This window comes from Malania oleifera, chromosome 1, assembly GCF_029873635.1.
Source record: "Malania oleifera isolate guangnan ecotype guangnan chromosome 1, ASM2987363v1, whole genome shotgun sequence".
Taxonomy (NCBI): Eukaryota; Viridiplantae; Streptophyta; class Magnoliopsida; order Santalales; family Ximeniaceae; genus Malania; species Malania oleifera.
In genome coordinates, this window is record NC_080417.1 from 52,581,911 (window position 1) to 52,600,653 (window position 18,743).

Genomic DNA, 18,743 nt, shown 5'->3' on the forward strand with positions numbered 1-18,743 from the left:
ATCGAACTTAAAAAGTCAACAGTACACAATCCAATTCCTCATGAGACAACCAACATATCTAGAATTCCATAATTCTAAAGTTAACAAACTAGCTCAAATCCAATTAGAGGATCAATACCAGAACTTCCCCGATACCTCAAAGTCTCGACCTCAAATCACAAGTGATGATTCTTAATTACTAAAACTAATCTTTCATGTCTTCAAACACCCAAGTCTCAAAATCCAAATTGAAGCTTAACGATTCAGAATCACTAGTCCTCAGACAGAACCCATCTCAACCACAGTTCGACATGCTTACCCAAATAAAAAGTCATCAATCTCAAATCTCTTATCCTTTAACAAAACCATTATAACCACAATATGTTATATTTAATGACCATTCTGGCATCTTTACCCTCTGGTTTGAACTTAATCTTTCAACTGAAAGGAATCCCTTTAACTCACACTTTCCTCTATAGGGAAGCCCTTTGGCTCAGTTGCTACACAAACATATACAACAACAACAACAAACAAGAAAGGCCCTCTAACCACAACATCACTTATGCCTCTTGCCAACATGATTCAAATGCCCTTTGCAAACTCATCCCAATGCCTTTTGGCATACATTACTTAAATGTCCTTTTGTGAACTCATCTCAATGCCTTTTGACATAGGTTATTGATTAAGGCATAAAATGTAAAGTAGGCAAATGCGCTTCTATTAATTCCACAATAGCAGTCTCCAACCACATTCAATCCCATTGAAACCTAACATATGAGTAACTAGGTTCCAGCGAAGTCTAATGAGCAACATTCGTAGTTCTCTTTTATTCAATACCCTATCAAGTAAACCTCACCATTGTGACCAACACAAATTCACATTGGTGGCTCGAGGATTTCTATATAATGTTGTTTTTTTATCTAGCATTGGTAGAATAGTTCCACATTAGTATAAAAACTTGTTTTGAATTTTTTGTATTATTTGCCCCACATTAGAGAGAAGTGTTTTTTTGAACTTGAGGTTGAAGCTATATAAAGAGCTCAACTCTTCATTTGTAAAACACACCTTAAAGTTGTACTTTGTCAAAAAGAAGTGGATTGATCGTCGGCGCCTGAGGACGTAGATAAGTCTATACCGAACCTCGTTAATTTCTTGTCTTATTTTTTTACTGTTTTAGTATTAGTTTCTGCATTGCTTTATTTTCTTATATATTCAATAGCAATAGTTGTAGTATTGGTGTTTCGCACAAGTGGGGTGTCCGGCACAACAATTTGTATCAGAGTTATGTTGAATAATGTCGATACGGAGGTGTTCCTCTATTACTATCCTTGATTCCACATTTGATGCCTAAGAAAGACCTTGTCTAAGCTAGTGCTCAGAGACCATTGCGGCTCAGTCACTCCCTGGAGGTCAGTCTGGTCAAAGTGAAATTTCATAGGATAAAACAGAGTAGACATAGTTGGTACGTACTATTCATCCTAGACCTTTTGCTTTGTTGTTTGCTATTGAATATATAGAAGATGGCAGAAACTAGTGCAACAATAGAAAAAACTCTGTCCACATGAACTCCAGCCCCTTCGGCTTCGACATCATCATCGAAGACAATAGCTAATGCTCGCTTTGAGGTGGAGAAATTTCATGGTACCAATAATTTTGGTATGTGGCAATGTGAGGTGATGGACATCTTGTATCAACAAGAACTAGATATTACTTTAGATGATAAACCAATAGATATGGGTGACAAAGATTGGGAAAAGATCAATCGTCAGGCATGTGGTACGATTCATTTGTGTCTCACTAAAAATTAGAAATATTGTGTTATGAGGGAGACATCTGCAAAGAAATTGTGGAAGGCATTGGAATATACATTTATGACCAAGAGTATGGAAAATCGGCTCTATTTGAAAAAGAAATTGTTTCACTTCCAGTGTCGACTAGGTATTTTGATTAATGACCACATAAATACTTTCAATAAAATTTTGGCTGATTTGTTAAATTTGGAAGAAAAGGTGAAAGATGAGGATAAATTCATATTGTTACTGAATTCTCTCCCTGATGAGTATGAACATTTGACCACCACTTTATTGTATGGGAAAGATAAAGTTACTTATAACGCTGTTTGTACTGCATTAAATAGTACTGAATGCAAAAAGAAGGATCAGAGGGTCCATAAGGAAACAGCAGAAGCACTAACAATAAGGGGATGTTCTCAAAGTCGTATGCCTGGAAGGAAGAGTAAATCTCATGGGAGGAGTAAATATCATGGGAGACCTGCTAAAGATGAATGCGCCTTTTGTCGTGAGAGAGGGCATTGGAAGAAAGATTGCCTTAAATTACAAGAGAAGAATAAGGACAAACCACATTCTAATGCCAATATAGCCAATGATGATGGAAGTGAGTCAGATTTTTCTCTTGTTGGAACATCTTCGTCACATTATTTTGGTGAGTGGATTTTGGATTCTGGTTGTTCCTATCACATGTGTCCCAATAGGGAATGGTTTTCTAATTTTGAAGAATTAGATGGTAGGGTTGTTTTTATGGGAAATGATAATACTTGTAAAACAACTGGAATAGGATCAATACAGTTCAAATGTCAAGATGGAACTATTAAGACCTTGATTGATGTTAGGTATGTTCCAAGCCTAAAGATGAATCTGATTTCATTGGGTGCCTTAGAATCTAAAGGGTTCACTTTCACTTTGAAAGATGAAACCTTAAAGATTAAATCAGGTGCGTTGGTGCTGATGAAAGGAATAAGGAAAAATAACTTGTATTATTTACAAGATAGTACAATTATTGGCTCAGCAGCTGTTGTTTCTGAGAAAGATGCACGTTCAGATACAAGCAGATTATGGCATATGCGATTAGCACATGCAAGAGAAAAATCTTTGCAACAATTAGCTAGGCGAGGTTTGTTAAAGGGTGTAAAGGTGTGAAAACTTGAATTTTGGGAGCATTGCATTCTGGGAAAACAAACTAGAGTGAAATTTGGCACAGCAATCCACCAGACTGAAGGTATTTTAGACTACATCCATACAGATTTATAGGGGCCCACAAAACGGTTTCGTTGGGTGGTATGCATTATTTTGTCACTTTTGTTGATGATTTTTCCAGAAGAGTTTGGGTGTATTCTATGAAGCATAAAAATGAAGTGTGATATTTTCCTTAAGTAGAAAAAATTAGTTGAAACTCAAACTGGTAGGAAGATTAAACGACTCAGATTAGATAATGGTGGTGAATACACGAGTGACCCGTTTATGAAGGTATGTCAAGATGAAGGTATTGCTCGACATTTCACAGTTTGAGATACACCACTGAAAAACGGGGTGGTAGAGTGCATGAATCGAACTTTGCTGGAGAAAGTTCAATGTATGTTGTCTAATGCTAGGTTAGACAAAAGGTTTTGGTTAAAGGTTGTTAGATATGCGTGTCATCTCATCAATCGTCTATCATCATCTGCAATAAGGGGAAAAACACCTTATGAGGTATGGTTTGGAAAGCCTACTAGTGATTATGATTCTTTACATGTATTTGGTACTATGGCTTATTATCAAGTTAAAGAATCTAAGTTGGATCCAAGAGCTAAGAAAGCAATATTCTTGGCGATAAGTGCAGGAGTCAAAGGATACCGTCTTTGGTGTCTAGAGACGAAAAAAAATGATTCTAAGTAGGGATGTAACTTTTGATGAACTTGTGATGATAAAGAAAACAATACGCAAGGAGTCACAAGTTGAAGAGAAGGTCAGTGGTACTCAACAACAGGTGGAGGTTGAGATAAATTTGAGAAACCTAGTGAGAAATGAGACTACACAAGGTAACTCTCCAGTTACAGTGGGGAATAGTGTACAAGAAAAAGAGATTTCAATTTGAGAATCTTCACGGCAACAAGAATCAATTGTTTCTTAGAGGCGAAGACAAGAAATATGAAAACCTGCTTGGTATACTGATATGGTGGCCTATGAACTTCCAGCTGTGGATGATAATGTTCCTTACACTTTCAAAGAAGCAATGAGGAACTCTGAATCAGACAAGTAGAAAAGAGCGATGGATGAAGAAATGCAGTCTCTTCATCAGAATCAGACTTGCGAGCTAGCCCAACTGCCCAATCGTAAGAAAACAATTGGTTACAAATGGGTTTATGTAAAGAAAGAAGGATTTCCAGATGCAAATAATTTTCTTTTGAAAGCTAGATTGGTAGCTGAGGGCTATGCATAGAAGGAAGACATTGATCATAATGAGGTATTTTCTCCAGTTGTTAAACATTCTTCCATTCAAATTTTGTTGGCTTTGGTAGCACAATTTGATCTTGAACTAGTTCAGCTTGATGTAAAAACTGCATTTTTACATGATGATTTAGAAGATGAAATCTATATGACTCAGCTAGATGGATTTCAGGTTTCTGGAAAAGAAAATTGGGTATGTAAACTAGGTAAATCGTTGTGTGGTTTAAAATAGTCTCCAAGATAGTGGTACAAACGATTTCATCAGTTTATGATGGGTCAGAAGTACATCATAAATAAACATGATCATTGTGTTTATTTTCGTAGACTACAAAATGGATCTTTTATGTATTTGCTCTTGTATGTTGATGATATGTTGATAGTTTCAAAGAATAAGGAAGAAATCAACAAATTGAAAAGTTAGTTAAATCAAAAGTTTGAGATGAAAGATCTTGGTGAAGCAAAGAAGATACTTGGCATGGAGATTCGCAAAGACAGAATAAGAGGAAGAGTTAGTTTGTCTCAGAAACAGTATTTGAAGAAGGTAGTACAAAGTTTTGGCATGTCTAAGAATTCGAAACCAGTAAGCACTCCTCTTGCTCCTCATTTCAAACTTAGTGCTACTTTATCTCCAAAATCAGATGAGGAACGTAAGTATATGTCACGCCCCGAACCCAGAAATGGGACCCGGGGGTGAATTTAAGTAACCTAACCTGTCTCTGTATCAATTTAAACATTCATAATACAATACATAAAGGGGGTCCGACCCCGTGGGGTACACGGATGCCCACATACATACACACAATCATCCATACTCATCCATAATACGCAACAGAATATGGTTTTTTATACAATAACAGTATCATACCAGAGTTTATACACACTAGGACATGCATTCCCATTATACAAATATACCCCAGGTATCTACAAAAACCATCCCGACAACCTGGATACCAAAACTCGTACCTAAAAGGTACTAGCCGTAGCTACGGCACCCTTTGCTTCCCGACACTAAGATGCTACTTGCCGCTACCTGAAGGCCCTAAAAATATTGTACGTACATTCGGGGTGAGACACCTCTCAGTAAGGAAGAAAGCAGTTTATATCAGTGTGTGGTATACCAGTATCGTTTTACATACTTCATAACATTATACATACAATACAGTTTGAAACAATTCGTACAGTTTCATACAAATACGTACAGTTCCAGTATTTTCAAAAAACCATTCCAGTTCATACGATACCCAACATACATACATACATACATACATACATACATACATACATAAGGTCAGTGTCGTCACACTAGTTCGCAACTACACCAGGTCACCTCGTCTCACAGCGATTACATCGCTACATACGTAACTACACTGCGACGATCAAGGCCCAATGGTGAATCCATTGCCTCATACGCAACTACACAAGGTCACCTAGTCTCACAGCGATTACGTTTCTACACATACAACTACGAAGATCTATGACTCAAGCCCAATAGTGAATCCATTCCTACAAACACAACTACACAAGGTCACCTAGTCTCACCCCGATTACATTGCCACGTGACAACTACACTGCGATGACCTAGGCCCATTGTGAATCCATTGCTACAAACAATGTAGAACATACCTTCAGTGACCAGCCAAAACATACCGGTGATATTTCACACCCCGAATATAGAGCCAGCCACTCTTGCCCATGGTAACAACCCGATACCTAGCAGTTTTACAAATCCCTAGAATCATTTTGAAACTCACGTTCCTATACATTTTAGCATACGGTAATTAGCCGCCACATAACTGTTTTACAAATATCTGGAACAAATACATACATTCATACATACCACACTTATTTGGTTTACGGAAAATCATATCATTTACCATTTCAAGTATACAGTTTATGCAAATATGGATTATGGACACCTCAATAATACAGTTTTAATACAACCAACAGATTTCCAAATGAAATAGAGATGATACCCGAAATTCCCAATTTTTTCGAAAACTGAAACCCAAAAATCCCACATTTTTACCTGATAGATTTCCCCAAATAAGTAGTCAAAACATACATATGATCGTAACCTACAAGCTTACTGATCCTGATTTCGAAAATGGACTGATATAAACAGAATCCCCTTACCTTAACCCGAAATCCAATTACGAACTCTACGGTCCCCAAAACTACGAACCGAGAGTCCAAAATCTATAAACCACAGTACAAAACATACTTACAATCCGTACTACTATACATATATTGAATCAGAAACGAAAACCGAACCTTACCTCGATTTTAGCTTGAAACCCGAAAACGCTCGAACAGGATTCCGATCTAGTAGAAACATAGAGAATCCTTCGCTGATCCTCGCAGTAACTTTGGATTTACGATTCTGGTGACAAACGGAGAAGGAATCGAAGAGAGAGAGAGAGAGAGAGAGAGAGAGAGAGAGAGAGAGAGAGAGAGAGAGAGAGAGAGAGAGAAAGCTTCGAATCTTAGAGAGAGAGAGAGAGAGAGGAAAACCAAAACTTAGGAGCTAAGCAACCCAAAATATCCTTTTATAAGCCTTTGACCCAAGTGGCTTCGTCGACGAGTTGGTGTCCTCGTCGATGAGGTCTTCAGAGATTTCGTTGACGAACCTTGATATTTAAATTTTCCTAAACCCCTCAGCTTTTTCTTGTCGATGAGGCCCTGAATTTCGTCGAAGAAAATTACAAAGGCCTCGTCGATGAAATTCGGCTTCGTCGACGAACCTGTCCTTTTACCAAAATTTCCCTCTCTTTATATAAATTAACCCATTATCATAGTTCGGGTTCTTACAATATGTCACAGGTTCCTTATGCAAGTGATGTTGGTAATCTGATGTATGCAATGGTTTGTACTAGACCTAATATTTCACAAACTGTTAGTATGGTGAGCAGGTATATGCATGATCCGGGTAAAGGACATTGGCAAGCTATGAAATGGATTTTGAGATATATTATGAATACGATTGATGTTGGTATAGTATTTGAGAAAAATAATACTATTGATCAACATGTTGTTGGATATGTGGATTCTGAATTTGCAGGTGATTTGGATAAACGTCAATCAACTACTGGATATGTTTTTACACTTGCTAATGGTCCAGTGAGTTGGAGGTCTACCTCACAGTCTACCATTGCCTTGTCTACAACAGAAGCAAAGTACATGGCAGCTTTAGAAGCTGTTAAGGAAGCTATTTGGTTGCAGGGTTTACTTGAAAATTTGGGAATTGTTCAAAAGCACATTATTGTGTTCTGTGATAGCTAGAGTGCTATTCATTTGGCAAAAAACCAAGTCTACCATGCACGAACGAAGCACATCGACGTTCGATTTCATTTTATGTGGGATATTATTGATGGGGGCAAGATACTTCTTCAGAAGATTGCTATAACCGAAAATCCTGCGGATATGTTGACTAAGACTGTGACAACAATCAAGTTTAAACATTATTTGGACTTAATCAATATCCTGCAAGTTTGAATATTTTTGGAAGGCGCCGATGATGTGGAACTCCAGAAAATGTTGGTGACTGAAAAATTTGTTGAATTTATCCACATTAGTATAAAAAGTTGTTTTGAATTTTTTGTATTATTTGTCATACATTGGAGAGAAGTGTTTTTTGGACTTGAGGTTGAAGCTATATAAAGAGTTCAACTCTTCATTTGTCAAACACACCTCAAAGTTGTACTTTATCAAGAAGTAGTGGATTGATCGTCGGCGCCCAAGGACGTAAGTAATTCTATACCGAGTCTCGTTAATTTCTTGTCTTGTTCATTTTACTGTTTTATTATTAGTTTCTGCATTGCTTTAGTTTCTTACATATTCAATAGCAATAGTTGTAGTATTGGTGTTTGGCACAAGTGGGGTGCCCGGCACAACAAATAATATGCTCACAACTTATTCTTCCTTATAGATCAAAGAATGTCACCTCTGTATCTATAGGTACAAAATTCTCAAGTTCCATAACGACGCCCTTAGACAAACTCCCTCAACCATCCACTTCCACCAAATCTAAGAGTATCACATACCAAAACCATGTGTTAGGGTCGCAAAACTCTCTGGGACATGACTATGAAATGAGGACTAAAAAATTTGAAAACATCTCTTTTTTTTATTTCCAATAATGGTTAGCAAATGACAAAAGTTATTCATTTTTAAATTATTAGTAAATAAGTCTTTGTGTGTAAATAATATTATGTACATAATTTTTATAATTCTTAATAAAGCTTTAATATATTTTTAGAATAAAATATTAAGATATTGTCTTAATTCAATTACACAAAATATATTATTTAAATTTGTTACATTTTTTAAAAATGTGATTTGCTACTTAAAATTTTTACAAATATTTTTTTAATTTACTTAATGATTAATTAATGAGTTTTTAAAATTTCAAATAAAATTTAAATATATTATTTGGCGTGCTTTTAGTTCTAAGTTTATAATTTATTTTTAAAATTTATTTTTATAAATTTATATTATTATTTATCTAAATAATATTAGACAATTCACAATAATTTAAAAGACATTAGAAGAATTTATCTCTTCTATTTTTATTTTTTATTTTTTTAATTACATAGGAACTCCAGTCACCAACAAACCCTTCGGACCCCCTGGTGTGACACCAAACCTACGGATCAAGTCCTCCCCCTAGGTCTCGCTAATCAGGTAATTAATAGTTTTTAGGTTCAAACTCAACTTATTTAAAATCAAAATTTTAAATATAAATTTGTCTTGAATTTTTTTTCTTTTTAGAAATCTTTGTCTTATGTTTATACTATAACAATATTTTTTTTTTCTTGCACTATTTCATACTTTAATATATGATACCTATTTTTAAAATTTCTTGAATTTAATTTTTAAAAAATATTTGTCTTACTTTTAAAAAATAATAATATTTTTTTAACAGTATTCATACTTTGGCATATGACACACATACACAGTGCTAGCTCGATTTGATTTCGAGTTGAAGTTTGTGTTGTTAGGTTCAAAAATTTAACTTTTCTGACATAATTTTACGAAATTGTGGTTCAATTTGTTTTTATTTATGAATATTTTGTCATACTTTTATTTATGTTTTACAAAATTAATATTTTATTCCTATATGAATATAATAATATGTATGTTTATTTGAACTTTATAATAGATATAATTTAATATTGTTTATAATGAATTTGAGGTAGATTGCTCATTTATAATTTTTTTCCATGTAATATGTGAATTTACAAATTATATCCTTAACCTTAGAACTTTGAGGTAGCTTTTAGAAATTAAATATAATTTTATATTACATTTTTTATAAATCTCACAAATCAAAATACAAATCCAAACCCTAAATTTCATACTCCTAAGTATTGGGTAATTGGCTGAATGACATGTAGTTGTCGTTCTGGAAAATGATTATTCAAGATACTTTATTTTTTATTATATATTTTTTTCATATTAAATATTAATATAGTAGTGTTTGGGAACATAGATTTTTAAGACTTGGATTTAGATCTATGTAGATTTAGATAAAACTCAATATAATTAGATACTTCATTTGTTCAACTCTACACAAATTCAAATCTAAAACTTGAAATCTAAGCTCCCAAATTCAAGTTGATTGATTAGTTAAAATATAATAATTTTAGTAAGATATTATTGATAAATTATTTATTTTTATACTTTGGTCTGCTTAACTGTAATTTCTAAATCCTCCACTATGTGCGGCTAGTAACTTCTATACGTTTTAAATATGACTAGCATGTGCATTACTAGGGCAACATGACTTGATAAATCAATACAATATCCTAAGATGCAACAACAAATGATGCTATCACTTTCAAAAAATAAAACAACTCTAAGCCTAACAACTCAACATCGTGTTGGAGATGTTTCAAATTTTAACAATTTTTCTTGTTTATTTTCAGGTTAACGATAGTAGTTTTTTTTATGCCTTTAAGAAGTTTTCATTTTCTTAGTTTCTTATAATAATTAGATGTTAATGGTCGTATTTGAAAAGTTAAATATCATTATTTTGTTGCAATAACCAAAACTAGAAGTTACTTCTCTATACAACTTATAAATTGGCTACCTTCAGCCCTTTTCAAAACACAACAAGCACACATCGCTCTCATTTCATCCTCACCATTATCTAGTAGTAGCCGATGACCTCTAATAGTTATCTTGTTATTTTTCCAACATTCTTTGTTTTTTTCTTTTTTTCCCCTTCTTCTACATTGGGTAACTGAATACTATAACTCCTATAGTTTTGGAGTTTGTGAGTGCACATAAACCTCGAGCCTCGTTGAGTAATCCTAAAAACTATGCATGTTGTAACTATTTGAATTAAAAACCGTTTTCCTTAGGTGCGAAATTGGTCTTACGGACAATGGTCCTACCACGCTTTAGTTTTTCTACAGTAATTTTTTTTACTAATTTAATTTTATTATTATCCTATAACATCTTATTTATCTTACACATTGTACTTTAGAAAAGAAGGAAAAAGAAATCTACATACAATGCAAGAGTTAAACAATTGACGTTTAAATGCATCTTTATTTTTGAAATCGCAACTGTTTTTGGTGGCACAACAAAACTTGCAGTTACCAATTTTAATTGAACATGTTTTATGTGCACTTGGCAGTGCCTTGTTTGATTTTTGCTACTTCTAGACCATTCTATATAGACACACACATGGCTATGAAGTCGGCAAACTTTTTATGGGGTGATGATTTGGAGAATTTGAAGGGAATTAATAGGACTAAAAAGTCTGCAAAATCAAAGAGCACTTCACTTTTAATTAAGCTAAGAATAGTATGACTAATTAGTATGGTCCATGTGTCACAGATTCACAAGTTCAAATTTGATAGAGAACTTTACTAGGGCTGCCACAGATACCAAACAAAGCAAGCTTTATTGGCATTGTATTGTTCGATTATATTGCAACTGGTCCAACAAATCTCAATTAATTAGTCATAATCTCCTCTTAATCATACCATACTAGGAATTTAAAACTGAAAAATCCTCTTCTTATCTTTATATTGCAACTTGAGCCAAATGAGAAAACATCCATGTTTAATTTCAAAGGGGAGAATATAATAGGATCATATCACAAATTTTTGTTTTGCTTGTCCTTCGACTACAAAATGCACCTATGATTATGTAGTTCATTTTCATATGCAATACAATCTCACTCTGTTTTTTTAGGGCAAAAAACACTCACCTTCCCTGAGATTCAGCTAAAAAATAGGACATACCCTGAGATTTCAAAAATCTCAGATACCTCTCCTGAGGTTTTATCAAAAGTGACATAAACTTCTCCTAAGGTTTCAAAAATGTCAAAAACCTCTGCTAAAAAACTTGTCTTTTTGCAAAATACAAGAGGAAGTTTGTGCCTTTTTGACAAATCTTAAGAGAGGTCTCTAAAATTTTTAAAACTTCAGGAGAGATCATAGTCTTTTTGTCAAACTTTAGGAGAGGTTAGCATCTTTTGCCTTTTTAAAATATATATAGGCCTTCATGTATTTTAATATTGTTGTGATATGGATGGGATAAATACGAAGCACAACGGAAAAAATACAACAAGTAAATGAAACACAACTAGAAAATAATAAACAACAACAAAATTTACGTGGTTCGACAAAGTCTACATCCACGGAAGCAATGGCACAAGAATTTCACTAAGGAAATCTCAAAGTAGACAATACACTTTTCAAATGATCACTCTCATTGTCAATACATGCTCAGAATGACATATATAACAGTCCCTCGGAGGTAAGTATAAAAGTCACACACAAATATAACAATCTCCACATTGGCGATTATACGCCCCTTAGGAGAACCCGAAAACATATCTGATTGCTCCACCTTGAACTTGGAACGCTTAGTTGGATTTGTCTCCCTTCTATCAATTAGAGACATTTAGTAAGTCCAAGCAATGCTTAAACTTTTCAGAAGTAATCGATTTCATCAGAATATCCACTACATTTTGAAATGTGTGAACCTTCTCCAACATAAACTCGCCCAAAGCAATCAATTTCCGAACCCCATAGAACCTCACATCAATGTGGTTGGTTCTAGCATGGTATACATGATTTTTTTCCAAGTAACTGTCACAATACAGCACCACTCCATATTGTTGTAATCCCAACTCTCTAACTAAACCAGTAAGTCATAAGGCTTCCTTTACAGTTTCAGCAACTGTCATATATTTTGCATCAGTCATGGATAATGCTACCAAAGACTGTACCATAAATCTCCAACATACTGCTCCTTCTACAAGGGTAAATACATATCCCGTTGTATACCTTATGTCATCCATATCCATAGCATAATTAGCATCTACAAACCCTATAACTGAAGGACAACCCTATTGCTTGTCGAACATGATGTCATATCCTGATGTACCCCATAAGTATTTAAGTATCTATTTGACGACTTCCCAATGCAGCCTTCCTGGATTAGAGAGACACTTACTCACCACGCTTACAACATAAGCCCAATTTGACCTCATACACACCATGGCATACATTAAACTTCCCACGGCACTAGCATAGGGGACTTTTAACATGTCTCGAATTTCCTCATCCGTACTTGGGCAACCTGCAATAGACAACTTAAAATAACCCTCTAAAGGTGTACACATCGGTTTTGCATCAATCGTGCTAAACCTCTCCAACACCTTATGCACATAAGCACACTGAGATAGCCATAATCTCCCTACAGTTCTATCAAGGAAAATCTCCATCCCAAGTATTTTCTTGGCCAAACTAAGATCCTTCATGTCAAATTCTTTATACAACAGGTCCCTTGACTGATTCACCTCAGTTAAATCTTTTGCAGCTATGAACATGTCATCGACGTATAATAACAAGAAAATAAGAAAATCATCCTCAAGCTTGTTCACATATATGCAACATTCATACTCACTCCTTTTGTAACCAATCATGATCATGTAAGAATCAAATCGTTTATACCATTTCCTTGGAGATAGTTTCATCCCATAAAGAGATTTCTTCAACCTACAAACTAAATTTTCTTTTCCCAGTTTAATGAATCCCTCTACTTGTACCATGTAGATTTGTTCCTCCAAGTCACCGTGAAGAAACGTCATCTTCACATCCATTTGTTCCAAATGAAAATCATACTGGGCTACCAATCCTAATACAATTCTGATAGAAGTATGTCAGACCACTAGAGAAAATATCTCATCATAATCTATCCCCTTCTTCTATGAATATCCTTTTGCCACCAACCGTGCCTTGAATTTCTCCCTTTCTTTTTCTGAAATTATCTCCTTCTTCCTATATACCCATTTGCAACCTATCGGTCTCTTCCCACCTGGAAGCTCCACCAAATCCTAAGTTTAGTTCTTATGTAGTGATTCCATCTCCTCAATCATTGCACCCATCCACCTATTTTTCTCCTGGTTGTGCACTGCCTCTTGAAATGTAGTTGGATCATTGCAACTAGTAAGGAAAGCATAAGAAACTAACTCTTCAAATCTATACCTTGGTAGAGGTTTGATAGTGTGTCTAGATCTCCGTATAGGAAGATCATCAACTTGTTGGTTTCTAGAGCTAAAACTCCCTGCAACCATTGGATCATGATCATTGTCATTGCCCTGAGCTTCCAACTCCACCTGCACAACATGTTCATCACTACCCCAACTTTCTGGCCTTTATGCCTGTTCATCACAATCTTGAGTATGCTTTACCATAGCCTTCTTATCAAAGACTACATCTCTGCTAATCACCACCTTGTTTGTCACTAGGTCTCATAACTTGTACCCTTTTACACCTTATGGCTATCCCAAAAAGATGCAATGATGAGACTTTGGGTCAAGTTTAGATATCTTCTCATTAGATACGTGAACATAGGCTGGACACCCGAATACCATCAATCCAAAGTAGTCTACTGCATTTCCTATTCAAACCTCTTCTGCCACTCTACCCTCTAGTGACGCCCTTGGTGATCGATTTATCATAAAACAAGTCATACTCACTACCTCAGCCTAGAAGTTCTTCAGTAGCCCGGAATTTAATCTGAGACACCAAGCCCTTTCAGAAAGAGTCCAGTTCATCTATTCTGCCACATCGTTTGGCTGAGGTGTCCAGAAAACTGTAAAGTCTCTTGATGCCCTGGTCCGCACAAAACTCCATGAACAGAGAATCAGCATACTCAGTCTCATTATCCAACCATAAGTATTTGATTCTCCTCACTGTCAGGTTTTCCACTTCAGCCTTCCAAATCTTAAACCTGAAAAACGTATCTGCTTTGTGACGCATGAAGTAAACCCATAACTTCGGTGAGTAATCATCAATAAAGCTTACATAATACACATATCCACCATTTGATGCAAGTCTAAACAGGCTCCAAACATATGAATGCACATAATCAAGAATACCCTTTGTCTTGTGTTTAGCTAATCTGAACATTGTCTTGTTCTGTTTTCCAATAACATAAATCCTGCAAAATTTTAGTTGACATGATTCCAAGCCCTTCAACAATTTTCTCTTGTGTAATTCTTTCATGTCGTATTCCCCCATATGCCCTATGCGCATATGCCACAAGACGGTCTCATCTAATTCAACATCTACGGTTGTAGCTCCACTTACAGCAGTAGTTTCCTGCAACATATAGATATTCCCATCCAGTTAATGTCATTTCATTACAATCAGATTACCTTTCCATACCGACAGAACTCCTCATTTGGGCTTGTAATTAAAGCCATTACAATCCAAAGAATCGAGTGATATCAAACTCTTTCTCAACTCTAGTATATGTCTTACATTACATAACGTTCTTAAAGCACCATCAAACATTTTTATCTTTACATTTTCTATGTCAATGATTTTACAAGAAGCACCATTATCCATAAGAACTGATCTAGAATTCACTAAACCGTAAGTGTTGAACCATTCGTTGTTCAAAGCATGTGATAAAAGCATGTCGAGTCCAGTATCCCAGAGTATGTTAGATTATCTGATCCCGCTGAAACTGATAAAACATCACCATCACTACACGTTGAATCTCCTTGAACAATATGCGCAAATTTTGAAGTATCCTCATGTTTCTCATAATTTCCCTTCCTCCAATCTGGACACATCAGTTTCACATGCCCCTTTTTACCGCTTTTATAACACCAAATTTCTTTCTTCTTCTCGGATTGATTTCGGGATTTCTGACTTAATTCATGTTTGGATTTTCCTTTGCCTCGCTCATTATTACCCTTTACCACAAGTCATTCTCCTTCATCGCATATTTTCAATCTTCGATGAAAATTTAGCAAAGCACTCGTTACCTCTTCAATATCAAGAGTTTCTTTTCCCCATGTAACAATGGTCACAAGATTTTCATACGTATGAGTCGAAGGTAAAGAATTTAACAACATCAAAACTTTGTCAACCTCATCAAACTTAACATCAACTCTCATCGAATCACTAATAATTTGATAGAATGCATTAATATGTTGATCTAAGTTTGATCCTTCAACCATCTTAAGTCAATAAAAACGTTGCTTAAGAAAAAGTTTATTATTGAGAGATTTGGACATATACCGGCTCTCCAACTTTCGCCATATAACCACTGGAGAATCCTCCTCCATCACCCGATAGAGTACTTCGTCGGCCAAACACAAGCATATTATAGAAGCGGCCTTTGCTTACAATTCTCCCCATGTTGCCTCATCCATACCTTCAGGTTGAACACCAATTAATGTCTTTCCCATTCCTTGTTGTACAAGAATGTCTTTCACTCTCCTCTGCCATAAACCAAAGTTCTTGGTTCCATCAAATTTGACGATATCAAATCTTATAGAAAACGATCCCGCTGCTATAACAACATTTGCTCTGATACCAATTTGTTGTGATATAGATGGGATAAATACGAAGTACAGTGGAATAAATACAACAAGTAAATGAAACACAACCAGAAAATGATAAACAACAAGAACAACAATAAGATTTACGTGGTTCAACGAAGCCTATATCCACGAAAGCAATGGCACAAGAATTTCACTAAGAAAATCTCAAAGTACACAACACACTTCTCAAATGATCACTCTCAGTATCAATACATGCCCAGAATGACATATATAACAGTCCCTCAAAGGTTTCCCTCCAATTACCCAACCACCCCAATGTTCAAATTCAAATTTTTTAACTCTTTCTCCCAACCCGGAGTCCAATGGTCGGCCATAAGGGTCCAATGGTTGACTATAGAAGTCCAATGGTTGACCATAGAAGTACACTGGTCGACCATTCCATTTTCTCTGAGATTTCTTTGCTCTCGATGTCTCCTGGTCGACCAGTGAGACCTACTGGTCGACTATTCACTGTTGTAACACAGAAACTTCAAAATACATGTTTTTCTTTCCTTGTTTATGAATCCCACTAAGTATAAGAGCCACACACAAATATAACAAATATTAAGAAATTTAAGCATGTAGATCTAAGAACACTATACGTATACTTTTGCTTTAGTTGTTCAAAATGGTTCATCCAACTAAAAAGAATGATATGTTCCAACAATCAATGCAACTAAAATTAACTAGTCATAACCATGAAGAAGAACAATGAGGAGCCTTTAATACTCAATCGTTAGCCCTAGGTAGACATATCACTCTCCTTCAACTTGTTTCCTTGAAGTTTCTAATTTGTTTGGAGGGATTGACTAGAATAAATTTCTCCAACTTTCAGAAAAATGTTATATTTCTTAACCCATCAACTATATAAATCTAATGTTATCCAATGACTATAACTCCATCTTTGTCATGATAAAAAATAAGGTATTTACAGTAGGTTAGGCCCTCCTTTGTAGTATCTTGGAGGTCTTCAACTTTGCCACTTTGTATTATCAATCTTCCATCAAAGGTTTTGTTGAGTGGCTTCCATCTCATAATGAGGTCAATGCTGAATTTGACCTTGTGAATAAGAGCATATGACATTCCCCTTAAAATTACCGCATTTGTTGCATTATAATTATTGCCCAGAATGTGGTCTCTCAAAGAGATAAGGATGTGGCTCAACTTGAAAAACAACACAATGGGCTCCAATTAGTAACACTGTCTTTAGTAGCTTATACAGTAAGTTGTTTCCTATACCTTCCATACCGAGGAGAAAACCTACAATGCAAAATAAGTGAAAATAAATCCTTTACTTATAAAATGCAAATATGTTATGGAATCTCAAGAAAATCCACATCAAGCCATTACACAATTTATAAGATGGAAAACAAAACACCACATTAGTAAAACTTCCTAATAAGTAGCACTTGATTATTCCAAAATAAAAGTAGAGACAAAAACAAAACAAAAACAAAAACAAAAAAAAAAAAGATTAAGCAAAAAATACAATTGAATAAATATTGAATCATTTCATATTTTGGATGAACATCACTAGGAAAGAAATTATTTGTTTCACCACTATTGTACTGTGTGAAGGATAATAAAATAATCATTATGATCTCTTTTGTAAAAAGCATACAAGATATGATAATTGATAGCATGCTCCACATATAATTTAGTGTCTAAAATTTTTGGAGTAAATATTAAATAAAGAAGATCTCTTTGGACTATTTATTTTGAATCACGATTCAAAATAGTAAAATTTCATACATGTCTTTTAATAATTGTACCCTAACCATATGGTTTTACCAATTCAATTTAGTGTTGCATTAGTTTTGCCAGATGTACTTGTCTAGGTGAATTGTTAAAGAAAGCTTTTGGTGAAAGTTATTGTGTTTTGTGGGAAAATTTTGTGTTGTTTAGGAAATTAGAAATCCATCCAATTACTATGAGCCACAATCCTAGAGTTGACAGGGTGAAGAATGCAAAAGAAGATTGCTACAGCTTTGAGATCAAAATTTAAATTCATATAAACAAAATATTTTTTTATCAAAATCTAGAACTCATATAAACAAAAAGTTAGCCTAAAATTTTCAAATCATAAAAGAACCAATGGATCCCTTAAAGAACAAAATAGAAAATAGAATGAATCAAGAATTTCAAAGTATGATAATCACATGATACCAACATTCTTATAAACCAATTTCTCTTACCTAGATGATCAAGTAAGGAATCAAACATGAACAAAAGATTTCCAAAACACATAGGATCAGCCGCAGCGATAGTCAGACGATGGCTAGGAGGGCATGAGATCAGTTGTTGCCAATCACTCAACTAGGAAGAGAGTAAGGAGAAAAGGATGGAGAGGGCGGCGCAAGGGAAGAAGGTAAGAACAAAAGACATATTCATAGGAGCCCTAGGGTTTTATGATGATTGGGAGAGTTCATTTTTTCTCTTTTTAAAGAAAAATACAAATTTATTAGTTATCCTGATTATTTATTAAAATTTATTGTCATTGAAAAAAAAAAGGTATTAAATTAATATTTTTCTCTTTTTTGTCAAATAAAAATTAGCTCTAATTTGTTCTACACAATAAGTAGCCAATTTCCTATTTTAAACTCTTTCTGCTTTCTTAGGCTCGAACTTAACTGTTAAATATCCTAAACTTTAACAACTAATGTCCTGGAAGAATAAGATAT

The 18,743-nt window shown here is 34.8% G+C and overlaps 1 long non-coding RNA gene across 1 annotated transcript; it reads right to left on the reverse strand.

Moving 5' to 3' along the window:
• Positions 1-16,763: 16,763 nt before the first annotated feature.
• Positions 16,764-18,475, reverse strand: LOC131159851 (uncharacterized). The gene is made up of 2 exons (XR_009137876.1): positions 18,258-18,475; positions 16,764-17,322 (listed from the first exon to the last, which is right to left on the reverse strand). It is a non-coding gene; the product is annotated as an uncharacterized LOC131159851 (long non-coding RNA).
• Positions 18,476-18,743: the final 268 nt, after the last annotated feature.